At 40.0% G+C, this 17,133-nt stretch overlaps 1 protein-coding gene across 3 annotated transcripts in view; it reads right to left on the minus strand.

The window, feature by feature from the left end:
• LOC109036100 (orexin receptor type 2) overlaps positions 1-17,133 on the minus strand; it is a 553,272-nt gene that overhangs the window by 337,613 nt on the left and 198,526 nt on the right. The window lies entirely within an intron of this gene.

The raw sequence follows: 17,133 nt of genomic DNA on the forward strand, positions 1-17,133 counted from the left end.
ACTTAAGAACGCTACGTTCACAGATTTTGTTTATTTTGATCAGTGTTTATTCTGTGTCATCTTGAATACGAGTAAGTCAGTTGCGTTTTGCGATTTTCATCATGCGATCTCTGATAGAGCAAAGATTCAACATTAAATTTTGTTTTAAACTCTGTATACCTTGTACCGAAACTTTTGGTATATGCTAAGTAAAGTTTACCATGATCATTGTATGAGATGTCCCCATTGTTTTGAATGGGTTAAAGGATTCAAAACTGGTCAGGAGTTCGTCAAAGATGAGGAGCATGGGAATCGACCCTCAACAGCAACTGACATTTGTCACGTGGAAGAAATGCGGGCAAAAGTGCTCGAAAACGGTCGTTTCGAGCTTGTTGAACAGAGTAATATTTCTGAAGGCTCTGTACATACAATTTTGATAGAAAATGTAGACACGCATCGAGTTTCAGGTACAATTGCCCCTTGATTGTTGTCCGTTGAACGAAAATCCAACCAAATGTCAATTTCCCTTTAGCTGCTTGAACGTTCTAACAGTGATCCTACATTTTTGGATAGGATCATTTTCGGTGACAATACTTTAGTGTACGGCTACAATATGGAGAAGAAACTCCAATCGTCCTTTTGGGTTGAAAAATGTAGTGCAAGACCGAAAAAAGAGAGACAAGTTCGGTGAAACATAAAAATCGCAAAACACCCTTGAGGTTGCCTTATTTCAAGCCACATACCAACGACACTAATCAGAATTTTTCAAACTCGTGAACGTAGCGTTCTTAAGTATATTTTCAGCTATCAGAAAAGCTCAAGAAAACGTAATTTGGACGCATTGTGGGCTAGTTATGACCAAAATCCGGTTTCTAATCTAACAGACCTCGTATTCCGTTTTGTTTTTAAACATTTTAAAAATAAACAGTTCAAACCCCAAATCGTGATTGGCTCCATCTTTTTCCTATTTCCAATTTTTCCTCATCAAGTCAATAACCTCCAATTTTTCTTTCTCACAACATTCATGTGGAACAGTAAGATGAAGAAACTGGAAAAAGAAAAAACTTCTGAAACAGAAAATACGGAAAACGGAAAGAAAAATGAACAGGAACAAGAAGAAGAAAAAGCGGAAGAATTGGATGAAGATAAAAAGGGAGCAGAAAATGAAGAAGAAAAAGAGGGAGCAGAAAATGAAGAAGAAAAAGAAGAAAAGAAAAAAGGAGGAACGAAAAAGAGAAGAGTTGAAGGAAAAATTGGGAAAAAAGCAGGGCAGAAATCGAAAAAGAAGAAGCAACAATTAAAGAAAAACAGAGTAAAGTATTTAGAAGATAAAAAACCGATACTTAAAACTTAGTTTAAAAACAAATGTAAAACCTAAAAAATAATTTTGAATGAAGATTAAAACAAAATTTTAGTTTAAAGTTTACTAAATAAAATTACAATTTTTGAAAACATTTGTTATATTTATTCTCTCAAAGAAATAATTAGACCCGATTCAAAGACAAAACAGAAAATTAAATGAAAATAAATAATAAAAAAAAAAAAAAAACATGTGAAAGTGAAAAGTGTACAGGCAAAATAAGGGGCTGCGAAGCAGCCCCATAAGCCCCTAGTATTTTGCAATAAGGAACCACTATCTTTGGCTCCCCCATAAAAACACATATCGACGGTGAAACTACCAAACCACGTATCTCGTTTGCGGTGTTTAAAAATCTACGCTCACATTTTATTTTTTTGAAGTAGACCAAATCAATATCATTCCTTGAAATTGTCACAGAATTTTCTCCGCACGAAGAGGACGAATCTCAGAAATTTGCAAGACTGGACGTTAAGTAGTTTTTCATTTAAAAAATAAAGTATGACAGGAAGTCTGCGACGTCGCAAACCGAGATACGTGGTTTGGTAGTTTCACCGTCGATATATGCATAGGGAAACCAATGGTATGTATGTCGATTCTAAAATGGGCCAGAAATGGCTGCTCCTTATTGCAAAATATAATCCAATTCAAACTCGTTTTTGGAATTCTATATTTATTTCGTTCGTTTTTCCTCACTGCCCTCAGTGTTGTCATTCATGAATACGATGTAAACATTCCGGTGCTAGATGATTTGTTTAGTAGAAGGACGTTAGCATCGCTTGAATGGCTAACACCATTCTCCTGGCAGATGTTTTCGTGGGATGCTGGGAATACGAATGAATATTTTTGCAGAAAAAAGCTGAAGATGGAGCTATTAACGTGCAGGGAATTTAATCATTTGCCAGTAATGAGGGTGTGCACTACTGCACATCTCTTAGTTGCGTTTCGACGCCCGCAAAACTGCAAAAACGTACTCGCAAAAACGCTGGATTCGAAGGTGATTAACTCCGCGGACTTTGCCGTGTTGGAACGAAAATTCTTATCGTTAATGGTTGGCGAGTCTATATCTTATGATTTTTAAATGTTCTCGGATCGCTAATGATACTCTGATTCCCGAACAATTTTACAGTTGTTTTCGCAGACAAATCGTCGCCCCTCTGACTTAAGAGCGCACACTGGACCGAATCAAAGGGAGGAGTGGACAAAATCTGTAAACTTTGAAAGCTCATATTTTCGAAAGAATGAGACAAAATAGCTTTTAAGTGGTTCCATTGGTTTCTTCGAGGAATGGGCATGCTGCATGTGTGAGGAATTTGCGATTTGACTATCGATTCATATGTAAAAATTCGCGAGAAACACGATGGTGCCACTGAAAATCAATTTTATCGGAAAAACTTGGCAACATCTGAGTGCTCATACGGCATTTTTCCTTAGCGCGTAGGTGTAAATGTGTAAGTTGAAGACGGTAAGAAATCAAAAATTTAAAAACGTGTTGGAAGGACTCACCACTTCAAATCATTTTGAATTGCACTTAAAGTTATGAACCAGCAAACACATACCTGAAACAGAGGTATAAATAATTATGAGACAGACTAATAACTTTTCAAAGGCAGGACAGCAATGTTGTATTGTGTGAAAAATTACCCAAACCTGTTAATTTTCAAAAGGAACAATCTGTGTAAGTCATTAAAATATGACGGCAAAATGCGTTATTATTATTTTAAAAGAATCAGGGGGATTTAATAGGAAAAATACCAAGTATGGTTGGAAACAAGGGAGAGAAATATTCGAAATTATACAATTTCAGTATCTGTCTGTCGTCAATTTGCCCCAGTTTTCGATTGATAAAAAAAAAACGGAAAAAATTAACTGTTGTCTTTCACCGGAATCTATATTGTCAAAAAGTCAGAAATGTTCATGTTTTGCACAAATCTTCGGATACTTTGAAAAACTTTCAGAAATATCAGCATTGATGTAGATAAAAAACTGAACAAAAATTACACTAAAAAAATTTCAATGTCACCCGTGATCTATTTCAGGTATTTTCCCTCCAGATGCGTGAGTTCAAACGCCGCGCCAGTAACCGTATGCCACAATTCCCATACATCGTCCTACATAGATGTGCACACATCCCATGTCAATTTCCCCCCAAAAAACGTGTGCACGTTTTTTCAAATCCTCTTGGTATATTTTATGTAACATATCTACAGATAAACCTTGAAATCATCATAGTAAACCAACCACTGACTTCTTGGACGTATTTACGCTAAATGGAACTATGTGCAAGCGAAAAGATGGGGTGTGCTTGTTAGTTGAGGGTCAAAAGAATGAATGGGAATTTTAAAGCGCCAGTGACGTCAGCGGTGACGACCTGGCTCGACAACGACGACAAGCTCGTCGTCGGGGCGCTTTAACTCATGAGCCCTGTCCACAACGCTCTTGTCACAGCAGCAGCTTGCAAACAGCAAATTTTCTGCACGGTGCGAAGCGAATTTCTTGAAATTTCCAAAGGAACTTGCACGAATAGGAGATTTCCGGGGGTTTTAGAAGAAATGAGGGTTTGCCAACTCCCTGAAGGGCTTTGGGGAGATAGGGTACTTTTGCGGTTAAGTGTCACAGAGCGCCAGAGAGCGCTATAAAAGCGGCTTATACATACATTCATACATACATACATACATACATACATACATACATACATCCGCACGAATATTTTCATATCGCCCAGTTAAATTTGACAAAAGCTGATAGGGCTTGGTTCCTCTCTGCTGAAAGCTGTCCGAATAAACGCTCACATTTGAGAATCCAGTGATCGATTATATACTTTGATTTTTTTCTAGCTCCGAAGCTTTATAGCTTTTTAGCCTTCCTCTTCGAAGCTAACTAATTGAAAACTTTTACAAGTATCACTGCAACCCCGCTGACTGATGTGCGCTCACCTACTACGTACGTATCGAGGCTTCTCATTTGTTTTCATTTTTTCACAGGGGAACCGCAAATAGCAGTAATGACTTTAAAAGCATGAGATTGATATTTTTGTAATTCAGTTTTTCTCGGAACTTTCCGTCGTTGCGGATCCTCTCACCAGTTCGTTTCTCTGTCTGTGCACACGGGTCGCTCTGATTTTTTTTTTTTTTTTTTTTTTTTTTTTTTTTTTTTTTTTTTTTTGGCTAAGTGTGTTTCCTCGGCTTTTTGCAACAGTATCCTCTCACCAGTCCGTTTCTCTGTCTATGCACAAGTGTCGCTTTGATTGTTTTGGCTAAGTGCGGTTCCTCAGTTTTTTGCAATACTTTGAAAAGAGAGCCGGGATATCTGAAATATGCTCCATGGAGTTCTTGTCCGCTCCGTTCTCTGTACGGTCATCTTCTTTGCTCCTTTTTCGAAAGCGGTAAGTGACCTTACATACGCAACTTTCAACCTCTGATCTTTCTATAATAGACCACTAGAAAAGGTACGAATTTCAGCATTCTGATACATGTTACTAAACCAGAAATTCACGTAAAACACGATGCGCACAACAAAAATTACCGACATCAACTCCTTACAAAGATATTTATTGATTCCTGATGCGTGAATTCAAACCACCCGCTCACGAAAACTCAATGCTCTACGTGATTCACATCGCTCGCAAACGTTATCATCAACGTCTCTGCGATATAAAATCTGGCAACCTCAATCTTAACGCTTCGGCTCAGGTATAGCAAATTACTTATAGTTTGAGCAACACATTGTGGAATATGAACATTGCTCGACTGAGAAGCTTGCTGAAACCGTTGTAGTGCGCGATTGGACTCATGTAGAGCTTTGAGTTTCTTGTGAGCGGGCAGTTCAAATTCCTCGTAATCAATGTGAAATAAAAACGTTAATGTCTTCGTTAGGAGTTAGTTTCAGTAATTTCCGTCGTGCGAATCGTGTTTCACGTGAAATTCTGGTTAAAAAACATGTATCAGATCGCTTAAATTCGTACCTTGTCTAGTGATCCATTTGCATTTTCTTTAGCTTTGAATCCAAGCTTTTAGGCACTAAGTACGTGTGCCTCAACATGGTAAAAAAAAGTATAAGACAAAGTGAAAGTAAAGTATAGTAAGTGAAGTACATGTCGTCACTCTCCTGCCAAATTATCATCAAGCGCTATGTGGCGTTTCGAAATTTCCGCCGCCATTTTATTTTATTACAGAAAAATTGTTTGTTAAATCTGTTTGAAAATTGGCTAGGCCGGGAGGCTTGCTAAAAACACGTGCCATGCGGGTTATGTAGGGCCGGTGCATACGAGCTTCAGATACTTAATGCGACACCTCACCGACAGCGTAGAGCGGAGCATACCGTGTTCACGCCTCGCGCAATAGCGCCTTCAATTTTGCAGATGCAACATGGTCATCCATCACGTTCAAATAGTTGTATGTCTGCGCCGTCATCAACGTTTTCTTTTCCAGTGAGAAATATTCAACAAGTAAAGGTTCCAACTCGCAGTTTTTACCGTTTAATTTAGGTTTAAATTGAGACGTATTCCCTTTTGGTCTCGTTTTTAAACTTACTTTCTGAATGTAGGCGACACCTCATTGGCAGCATGGAGCTGAGCGTTGCGAGTTCACGCTTTCTGCGATAGCGCCTTCAATTTTGCAGATGCAACATGGACATCCATCAAGTTCAAATAGTTGTATCTCTACGCCGTCATCAAGAAGCGTCCTTTTTCTTGCTTTATTTCCATACTGTGTTTGTTACCGTTCGTTCAATTGTGGTGGTGCCTGAAAGGCTACGTGAGCAACCCAGCCGAAGATCGGAGAGACGCACTCAAAAAAAGATTGGGAGAATTTACCATACGAATGGTAAATTCTACCAATCTTCATGTCGATTCTGCAAGAGGAATGGTTACCTGTGGCAGTATATAGTAACGTTTATCTTTCTTCTGGCAGAATTGACTCTAAATTGACGCTGTGTGAATTACAGCGTGAAGAAATGGTAAATTTTACCAATTTTTTTTTCAGTACGTGATCGGGCCTCGTTTTTAATTAATTTGAGCCGACGTGGGACTTCACGTGTAAAAAAAAATTCTTGCACGTCTTAGGGTTAAAAGGGTCATGGTATCTACACCGGAGGTAGAAAAACACCGAGGTATCAAAAACAATTCGCTGAATTACTACTTCTCTCCAACATGTTGGCAGAATTCGGATCCATGTTGCATAGAAAAATCTAGCAGGCTGTGTTTCTTCTCGGAAAATCTATTTCCAAGCCGAGAATAAAGCTAAAAGTATTCAAACGCAAAAAAGTGCTTTCGATTAAGGCTACCAACTACTCAATTGTTTTCCTTTCATTTTTCTGTTTTTGCCATATTTTAATAAATGACACGGAGTTGATTCGAACGATGCATAGATTAGTATACTTATTAATTGAGAAACAATTTTGAAAATATTTCAAACACCTATGTATATTAACAGGGAACAGGTAGGATTATCATTAGTAATCAGTAGGTATTGCTATAACTCTTTTTTGTTTCGTTTTCACGCCCCTGTAAAGTTGGGTTTTTTTGACTTTATGTACTCTTTTCTCATTAACTACGGAAGACACCTTAACTCTATTTTTTAAAATGACCAGCACAGCAAGTTTTATTTGTGGAACCAGAATTATAACCTTGTTATGCGTATTTTCTGTGTAATTTCACCACTATAAAAAGTGAGATTTTTCTTCTTAGAAAAACAAGTTCAACTTTAAGAAAATCAAACCTGAAGCTCACCAAAACTAAAAATCTTGCTTCCAAAGCTTACAGACGAATTCATCATGATCGCTTCAAAATTTGAACAGCATACTTCCAGCAATTTCAGAGAAAAGTGTACCTAAAGTTGACTAATTTTAACATGATTCGCCTCAATGAAACTGCACGGCTTATTTTCGCGATCCGAAACATTCAGCTTTATTTCAAGTTTTGCTGAAAAATATTTTCCTCAGATAGACTGCAAAAATGTGTTTCTTAGCTTGAAAGATCAGCTTCGCAGACTATTTTCAGAGAAACCAGTACCCTCTTGCAAAATGAGTTCAAAATCTCGATATTTTCTTACTCCTGCTTTAGATTCACCTCAACATGAACTCAATGAGTATCGCCGTCAAAATGGGCCAGTTGCGTGGGTAAAAGAATCGTGTTTTGATGCTTGATCTGGTAGATCAGAAAAAAACAAAAAGATATGTTCAAACAGCAACTTTATATGTTCAATATTAACCGAGAAATCGCGTCTTGAAAAACTCGATCTATGGCCTCATTCACCGCTGTAGTGCATATCATGTTATACACAACCTTGGTTGATAACGTCATAAATCGAGTTTTTCAAGACGCAATTTGTCGGTTTATATTGAACGTAGAAAGTTGCTGTTTGGACAGATCTTCTTATTTGTAGCTGATCCGCAGGAATTAAGCATCAAAATACGATTCCGTGACCAGCGCAACTGACCCAATTTACACGTCGACATCAACATTCTAATGTGCTAAGGAATAGCGCTGTATGAGCATTCGAATGCTGCCAAATTTCCTCTCAGAAAATATTTATTTTTAAAGAAAGTTATGTATATTTTTCCTTGACATTATCAGAGTCTGTAGATCAAATTACAAACGAAATCCTAAAACAAAAAATCGGAAGACAGATGAATGGTTTCACGATAACTGGAATAGTTTTGTCGTCGTAACAGACAACACATTAGTCAGTCATATTTTCAGAAATGATAATCACTCAAATTTTTTCGCATTAATCTTCCAAGGGTTGCGTATTATAACGCTTTCTGATGATTTATTGCTCAACTTCTCAATTAATATTATGTAAATCCCGATAATGTGCTGTCTGTTACGCGGTAAAAAGTCAGCGCAACAGACAGCACATTTTCGGCCATTTGTATATTCAAATTGAAAAGTAGAGCGATAAATCTTTGAAAAGCGTCATAACACGTAACCCTGTGTAGATTAATGAAAAAAATTCAAGGGATTATCATTACTACTGAAAATATGACCGAAAAATGTGTTGTCTGTTACGGCGACAAGACCATTCCAGTTATCGTGAAACCACCCAGATATTCACAACTTTTCCTGAAAATTCGTAATTTATTGAAGGGAATTTGGCAACGTCTGAGAGCTCATACGGCATTCTTCCTTAGCACGCCAGCATTGTACCAAGATTCAATGCTGAGTTGGCGACTGATTTCCGAGTATTTTCTGTAGGATTCTTTCACGGAGCTGCTTAACCTGGTAGAAAATGACCCTTGCACCGGTTTGAAGAGCAACTGGTTGAGTCCGACCGATCTGCCAAGGCAAGAGGTAGTGGCCAATCAGCGGTGCAGCAGGATGTATAACCTGCTCAAAAATTCAACGCCGAAGGAGCAGAAAGAATGTTTAAACGGCCGTTATGCTGGTTGCGCCGACACCCCAGAACCCGGCGGCTGGCTGACCTCGTCGTATCGTTGCCGTTGTGCAGTCATTGTTAGTAATAACGTCTGCAAACCAAAGACAGTGCGTACATTTCTTCATCATGAGGCCTTATTTTTCTTATATTATTAATTTTTCTCTAATATTTTTCTTCCAATTTCTCGGGTAATTTTCCTTGCAATTTGATATAAAAAGTCTAAAAATTTTAAGGAAAAATATCGACAATTCTCCTCGAAGATAAACATTTCATCGGTGAAAATTTGGTAACTCCCGAATGCTCGTACGGCGTTCTTCCTTAGCACGGCAGAACAATACACTGTACACAGCTCAATAGAGAAACCTGCCAAAACCGTTTAGGTATGCGATTTGATTCAAGCAGAATATCGACGGTGAAACTACCAAACCACGTATCTCGGTTTGCGACGTCGCAGACTTCCTGTCATACTTTATTTTTTAAATAGAAAACTACTCAATGTCAATTCGTGAAAACTTCCGTGATTTTTCCTCTTTGTGCGGAGAAAAATCTGTGAAAATTGTAAGGAATAATATTGATTTGATCTCCTTCAAAAAAATGAAATGTGAGTGGAGATTTTTAAACACCGCAAACGAGATACGTGGTCTGGTAGTTTCACCGTCGATATAGTTTTTCGTATGAGTGGGGAAATTCAAATTTTCGTGACCAGTGAAGCGCTAAATCAAAACGTCAATACCTTGGTCAGAAGACAATCATTTCCGTTGCACGAATCGTGTAATCCGTGAAATTTTGGAACGAATATCGTTGCTCCTCTGACTTGCGGGCGTTTCTCAATTTTCGTATGAGCCCCAGAAAGCATGGATTTTTGAGTAAAACAGAGCTCACGTGGATATTAAGATATGCCCTTACGTCAGCGGACGACGATAAATCAGATTCAGAGGCGGATCCAGCAATTTGCCAACGCCTGATTCCCTCCGCTTAAACCTATGTTAAGTAATCGATTATTTTCAGAGCCTGCAGAGCTACCTTTAACTTATCAACAGATTCAAATTTCCCGCCGCGGTTTAAGGATCGGCGCGCACCACAATAATCGCTCGGTTATACTTTTGCCGCTAACGACGGCATTAACGTAACAATTTCAATGCCAACGGGGAAAATAATCAGCCTGCTGGCCCCTCCAAGTATCGATACATTTCCGTAGGGTTAAATGGAGAAAAACGATGTTGCACAATTTGCAGGACCCGCCAATGATCACACGGATAAAAAAACCTCGTGCGTGGGACCCGAAGTTTAGGTCATATGGATCTCTGAAATTTTCGGATTGAGCATCTGAACACTTTAAGTCTAGCTGTCGAGGTTCGTATTACACATCTGAAACTTCAGTCCTTACACCTGAAGCACTTCAGATGTGAGAACCGAAGCTTTTCAGATGTGAGAACCGTAGTTTTTCGGATGTGAAATCCGAAGTACTTCAGATGTAAGAACTGAAGTTTCAGATGTGTGATCCAAACCTCAGCAGCTGGACCTAGAGTGTTCGGATGCTCAATCCCAAAACTTCAGAGATCCATATGACCTAAACTTCGGGTCCCACGCACGAAGATTTTCTCTCCGTGCAGAATAATACCAAGTTCATACCATACAGTGCAATAGAGTCGCAATGTTCTGGAGCGCCGATGAAGTCATTTTTTGAGGCTGTTATGTCCAGTACTCCTGAGACTAGTGTGCGGCGACTGGCGATGCCGTGTGAGCGAGGTCCCAGCTCCGGTTTTCGCTCAGAAAATACAGGTGTAAAATTTATTTCATAAAAACCGGGAGTCTTGTATATTTTTGAATTTTTTATGACTTCGGTGAACGCGATTTGCCAAATAATGATGGACTTAAATGAACAAACCCCGAAAACCACTCGCAGCCCACGATTCTCCCATAGGTCACCGTGTTAAAAAAAGATGAACGAGACCCAGATGGTTCCCATTTTCCGGCGAACAAAGGGCTCGGAATGACTTGTTCGTGGATTGATTTCATCGGCGCTCCTGTACATAGCGATTCTATTGTATACTCTATGGTTCATACTGGTAAAAAAAACCTCTTGGTTCAAGAGTGCAGTTTCTTGTCACCGGATTTAAGAGTCTGGACTCTTGTTTCAATGCAAAATCCGCTTGAAACAAGAGTTCAAGACTCTTAAAACTGGCGACAAGAAACTGCACTCTTAAGTCAATGCAATGCGGCATTGGTCCGAGAGGTTTTTTTTTTACCACTGATGGTCCTAAAACGATTTAAACTCTTGAAGGATAACAGGAAACGTCCTTTTGTCGTCCTAGGTTTCGATCTACAGCTGCGTACACTCCGCTCTGAAGAAGCACAAGAGCCGTTCCATCTCCAGGTGGAAATCCTGGAAGAGCAGATCCCGGTCCTCGTCGTCAGGGATGCCCCCGATATCGAGACAGTTTTCGACGATGACAGTCAACATCAACCAGGACCCTCGGGGCTTTCGGGGCTACGCCTACCCACCGGACCAACCTTCTCCGCCTCCACCAAGCCGCCCACAACCGCCTCCACCCAATCGCCAAGCACCTCCACCACCCCAAGCTCCGCCTCCACCAACGGCGGGCCCCAGGTTCAACGCCACGACTCTTTGCGCCTGTCGGATCATTACGAGGGCTTCTACCTCAACGAGCTATCGGACAGCGAAAGCGCCCGCTGGAAAATTCTCCGACCTCCTCCGCCTCCAGTGACCTCCTCGGATAGCGAGACGGAGTCAAGCGACGAGAACTGGATACCTGAGCCCCCTCCACGACCCCCCGGATACGTTGAACCCCCGGCTACGATCATGCGGACACGCCGACCTTCCCAACCCGACAAATCCGGCTCCCAGGTCTTTGGGAGATCTTCCTCGCAGGTCATCTCCAATGGTAACGGTGGCCTTTCCTCCCAGGTCGCTATGAATGGTAACGGGAGAACCTCTTCTCAGGCCACTCTAGTGCCTTCCAACAGCAACAGGCGGAGAATGAGATCAACCAGTGGTGGATATAGGAATTGAGGGAGGTTTCGCGCCTATGAAGTAGCCACGGTGAAGACCTCTGTGAACCTTCTTCGATCACAATGAAGAGTGTAAAGACATTTTTTAGGAAGTAAGCTATTTAATAAAAAATTATAAGAATACAGCCCTCGTACTTGTAGGTATGAAAGTAACAAGTATCCTGGTTTTTTTATTCATTTATTTTTATTTTATTTTTTTTATTTTTGTAATTACACATGAAGAATTACTAAGTCCATTTTTAGACCTTACGGATCTTTACGAATGTTTTCTTAAATTGATTACAATTAAAACACCGTTTTAAAGATAGGGGTACTTATGAAGAGAGATGATGGTGGATGGATGAAGATGAAGTGAAAGTACAAATCTCAAGTATCCTGGTGCAATATTTATCACCTACTGCATCTACTGACTTTACCCAGCTGCATTACTGCGTCAGAGTTTACTGCCGGGCTAAGTAGTAACGCCATAAGAGCATTCGAATGTAGTCAAATTTCCTCTCAGAGTATATTTATATTTGAAAAAAATGTGTATTTTTTCCTTGAAATTTTCAGACTTTTTAAATCAAATTACGAACAAAATCCCCTGAAAAATCAGAGGAGTTATATTCACTAATTTCCGTAAAAATTTGTGATTTGTTGAAGGAAATTTGGCAACGCCTGATAGCTCTTATAGCAAACCTACAATCATTAGTTTATTTACAAAGATCAGTAATGTTCCACATGAACCATTGACTGGATTACAAAGCCACAGATTTTTCTTCTTGAGAAAATCGCGATACTAAAACTGAAGCATAAAAGATACCCAAATCATACGTCTCTGCATAGCTATTCGTGTCTATGGGATGTTTTCGTCGTATAAACGAAGGTTTGAAGGCGCCTCATCATTTTGGATCCTCACATTATAGCCCGCTTATGAGCAGCGCCGCCGTTTAGTCCAGGCGCCTGGTAGCTAAAAATGAGGCTACCTGGAATTTTGGGTACACAGCGATTTTTTTGGCTTACTTAATGTTTTTTGGGTCGCTGAATCCGAATCTGAAGTTTCCGCACGCGTATCTGGTGAGCATTTTCCGCTATTTTGAAAAAATGGCCTAAAAAGGCCCTTTTTTGCGGTTTTTTTGATATAGCGGCTACGGATGAGGAAAAGTCCCGGATTTAGCTAATGTTTTGAATAGCTGACAAAATTTGGAAGAAAATGGTATATGAATATGCTAGGTTTGCTCAAAAATTGAGGAACCTCGGATTTCGGAACTTTAGAACGCTTCGGAACTTGGCTGACCGCGGCGAGCCGGATCGCGCGTTGACGGGTGCGCCGCGAAAACGTGAATAGGCGCGATGTTCACGATGCTGTATCTTCCTCAATTTTTAAGCAAACCTAACATATGTATACACCATTTTCTTCCAAATTATGTCAGCTATTCAAAACATTAGCTAAATCCGGGACTTTTCCTCATCCGTAGCCGCTATATCAAAAAAACCGCAAAAAAAAGGCCTTTTTAGGCCATTTTTTCAAAATAGCGGAAAATGCTCACCAGATACGCGTGCGGAAACTTCAGATTCGGATTCAGCGACCCAAAAAACATAAAGTAGGCCAAAAAAATCGCTGTGTACCCAAAATTCCAGGTAGACTTACCAGGCGCCTGGACTAGTTGAAGCGGTGCGAGCAGTGTCGCAGTGCCCAGAGAGTCAAAACGCCTTCACCTGCGTGTGTATGCAACACGGACGTCCATGGAGTTCAAATAGTTGCTGTCAGGCGTTATGATAAAACTCGCATGGAGTTTGTCGCCATGCGGAGTGGGTCTGTTGCAAGCAAGAGATACAGCCAACTGAATACTCATTTTAAATGTAAATTCACTGAAAATCACGTTGGGAATGTACAAATAGTCTGAAATCCACTTCTCAGCGCGCAATCTGCGTAGTTTGTAACACGCTTTTCCAAATTTACCGCGTATGCGGGTAGTTTTTTTCGGTGGCTGGCAGTCAGGTTTGTCCGAAGAGAGGCCTGACCTGACTAAACAAACAATCTTGCAAACTGTTATAAACTCTCGTCGCGGAGAATTTCAATTGATTCAAAGCTTTTGTGTTTGTAAAATAAAGCAAGGAAAAGGAAACAAATGCTTGAAAGCAAATGAAATCATACAATAGAAAAAGTTATTTAATCATTTGAATGCGTTGGGTAATTCTCCCCTGTTCCTCTGCCTGTGCAAGCCTGGTCCGTGGTGACTGAGAAAAACTGCCCGCAGACGCGGATAACTTAAGTTGCGTGTTAGAATTTACACAGATTGCGCGCTAAAGAGTGGATTTCAGACTTTTTTATGCACCCGAAGTGATTTTCGTCGAACTTACTTAAAAAATATTCAGTCGGCTATACCTCTTACGTGCAACAGACTTATTGGTTATGAGCTCTGCTTGTTTTTCTTTTGTCTGAACTTTATTCCAGCGTCGCCTGTAGTGCTGCTGAAGTAAACCAATACCAATTTTCATCGGACCATTGTCAAGTTTCCGGAAAATGCTTCGATTATTTACAAGTACATAATATCACAATAAGGAAAATTTCAACGAATCACGAAAAAAACTCAAGAATATAACTTCAGACACAGTAGCGAGAGATCATAATGATTTGCTTTGGTAAAAAATTAAAAAAGTAAAAGGAAAAATGTTGCCGACTTTGAGCTTTTTAAGGTATCAAGATTCGTACTGATCTTGAAATTCGTGGAAATAACAAAAAATCTTCTTCCGTATTATTTATTTTTTACAATTGCAAATCATTGCAATCTCTTACGAAGTCTATTTCCGACTTTCCGTTATACGGTGGTATTCCACTCGATGTTCGTCCAAATTGTCATTTTTATAATGCTGTGTTCAGGATCTCCTTAACAAGGTAAATCATATGGGGCTCCTTAAGGAAAGGATCTGTTTGAGACATGCAGGACTATGAAGGCGGCGGCGCACATGTGGATTGAGTCAATATGAGAAGTCAGAAATAATTTAGAAACTTTATACACTTATTCAGTTCCTCAGAAGCAAAAAAAAAGTACTTTTTCGATGCCTTTATGTTGATTGTTAAATTGAGTCCATATTTTTTAGTTATATTTCTTCCTAAGCTTGTTTATTTTTAATCCTTCTAAAATATTTTCTTTTCAATAAATACAAGCCTACCTTGAGCACACTTAAAATTTGCGGTCAATACTGCAACAGCGGTAAAGGAACACTGACAAGGCCGCAGCGTGGAGGCTGATTTAATATCAATCTTAAATCGCATTGCTAAGGCGCAGTGATACAACTATACGTAGTCTCCGGAACGCGTGAGGTATCACGCCACATTTGAAGGCGTTTTCTAATTTGCAAATTTTAGTAACCCAGAACCTTACGTCGCATTGATTGGCGTCAACCAAATTTGTCCAGCAAATATTAAGCACTATTGCAGCCCTTCTTCAGTACATATACTAGAAAAACTTCGTTTATACAAAACTTTGAGGTTCTAAAAGTGGCTCCATTGGTTTCCCCGTGGGATTTTCTCGTAGAGGCACACCCTTTGAAGTTTAAAATGTGACGAGATTGACATCAAAATTTGCAATTTTTGTACAAAATGTCATGTCCGACCTCTATGATTGACTTGGTCCACTTTTCGAAGGAAGAACGCTGAGCGTGCCGTCATGCAAGCGCGGAACGCGCATTGGCGCCTGCAAACCTAAGTGGATACTTCACGCATTGCGCAATGTTTGAAGTATCCACTTAGGTTTGTAGGCGCTGGCCGGCTGCCCGCCGCGCCGCTCCACACAGTGGATCGAGTCAATATGAGAGGTCAGACATAATTTAGAAACTTTAAACGCTTATAACTCCGTTTATACAAAACTTTGAGGTTCTAAAAGTGGTTCCATTGGTTTCCCTGTGGGATTTTCTCGTAGAGGCACACCCCTTAAAGTTTAAAATGTGACGAAATAAACATCAAAATTTGCAATTTTTGTACAAAATGTCATGTCCGACCTCTCTTATTGACTGTGCAGCGGCCCTCGGGAAAGACTTGAAAGGGAAAGGATCGAAGAAAGTAGAGCTAAGCACCAGAGGGCGAACGAGAGTTCCTTCATACTGAGAGTTAAGACAACCCCCCCTCCCCCTCTCATGGAGTCACAAACAGGAATAAAGATAACACAAATTGATAGTTTTTCGCAATCTTTGATCGGCTCATTCTCAAATTCCTTTCTCCGTTCCTTCTTTCATTCTACTTGTCCCTTACCGAGTCCGTAATCCCCCAGTCCATTCCAGATTATCATCTTTACAATTGGTGAAAATGTAATATTTATTCCCGTTTGTGACACAGTGGAGGCCTAAAATACCCACGAGAACCAATCAGAGATGGATTCACATTGTCTCAACTCTCAGTAAAGGGACTCTAACCTAGCCACGCTGGAACTTTATATTCACACCGTAGTCGCTCCAAAGTGAGGTGAGTATTTTCCCGGTTTTTAGACAATAGTACTAATGCATTAGTACATTTTTCAATGCAATGCACGCATATGGATCAGTGTCGAGGCGTGAATGATCGAATATCGATGTTTCCTCATTCCTCATAGTCTGAGACCATGTTAAAGAATCGATTATTAATTTGTTCGTTGCGAACACTCTGTTTATCGATCCTTTTTCATAGGTTTAAACGGCACGTCAATCGATTATTCGCAGAGCACGCCATGCCACTGATACGAACCGAGGAGGAAAAAGGCAGAGACAGCTCGTTTTGGAGAAAAAAGGTAGAGAAAGCGCATTTTCACATGAATTCATTTTCAGTTGCAAAATTTACGCACGCATGTGACAGGTATCACCAGTATCACCCTGCCGCACTAAGTAAAAACGTCGCACAGGCATTCGAAGCATTCGAATGTTGCCAAATTTGTTCTTCAAAAATTTATTTTTGAAGGAAGTAATGAATATTTTTCCTTGAAATGGTCAGAATTTTTAGATCAGATTACGAACGAAATCGTCTGAAAAATGGAGATATTGCATGTGTGAGGGATTTGCGATTTGACTGTTAATTCTTATGTAAAAGTTCGCGAGAAACACGATGGTGCCACTGGTTTTCTCTTAAATCATCTCCCAAGCTCAACAAAAGCTCTCAAGTTGAGGCCAAAATGGAGGGGATATCCCACGCTATCCTGAGAGTCCACCTCTACATCAAAACAAACTCTACGTGCAAAGATAGGGAGGAAATACATTAGCAGGGTTGCCGTGTTTTCAGTTTTGGAGTCCTCAAGTAAAGTGGCAGCCCTGTCAATGTATTTGCTCCCTATCTTTGCATAGAGAGTTTGTCTTGATGTAGAGGTGGACTCTCAGGGTAGGGTGGGATATCCCCTCCATTACGCCCTCAACTTTGAGAGCTTTTTTTTAGCTTGGTAG

Source organism: Bemisia tabaci, chromosome 9 (genome assembly GCF_918797505.1).
Source record: "Bemisia tabaci chromosome 9, PGI_BMITA_v3".
NCBI classification, from domain to species: Eukaryota; Metazoa; Arthropoda; class Insecta; order Hemiptera; family Aleyrodidae; genus Bemisia; species Bemisia tabaci.